This window comes from Nicotiana attenuata, unplaced genomic scaffold (genome assembly GCF_001879085.1).
Source record: "Nicotiana attenuata strain UT unplaced genomic scaffold, NIATTr2, whole genome shotgun sequence".
Lineage (NCBI taxonomy): Eukaryota > Viridiplantae > Streptophyta > Magnoliopsida > Solanales > Solanaceae > Nicotiana > Nicotiana attenuata.
This window is the reverse complement of record NW_017675375.1, coordinates 48,273-49,031: the sequence shown is the minus strand read 5'-3', so window position 1 is coordinate 49,031 and position 759 is coordinate 48,273.

Genomic DNA, 759 nt, shown 5'->3' with positions numbered 1-759 from the left:
GAAAAGAAAAAAGTGAAAAAAAAAAAAGAAAAGAAAGGCAATGAAAAATGAGAGAAAGGAAAGATAAGAAAAGAAACGAAAAACAAAAAGAGAGTTGAAAAAAGAAGAGTGAAAGTGGAAGGAAGAAAAATGGAGAAAATAGGAAAAGCTGGAATGACGCATGCAACCGTTGCAAACATGTAGACACACATTTAACTGTATAGGTGCATCACGCCTCAACGTGCGATTACCTATCTGTTATTTGCCTCAAATTAACCATTTGCTGCTGTCACTTCCAGTCCAGAATTTATGGAAACGGTGGTTGGTTTTTCTGTGGTAAATTGGCATCACATCAGTATTTTACCAGATCAAAAGGCAGCATAGAAATGTCTTCGGAAATGACTTTGCCACAAATTCTCATCGCCGAAGACAGTCCCATCTCATGGATCCCGGCCTCCGAGTCTGCCACAGCTGAAGAAAATCGGATATTACGTCTCCGAATGATGGAGATGTGAGACGCATGGACTAATGGCAGGGAGCCTCCAAGTGCTATCCCTGGCTTCCCTGAATTGTTCCCGAGAACCGGGGGTACTAACATCCCCATCAGTCACCCGAATACCCCGTCTGCTCACTTTATAGGAACACCTTCTGAGGTACGTCCCCAGGTGTTCACATCAGGAGCAGTCCCCAATATTTTCACCGCTCCGCCATGCTCCGCCACCATACAGCCTTCACTCCCAAGGCCCGCTTTTGATCCCTCGGCCTTCACTTTCCAAAATC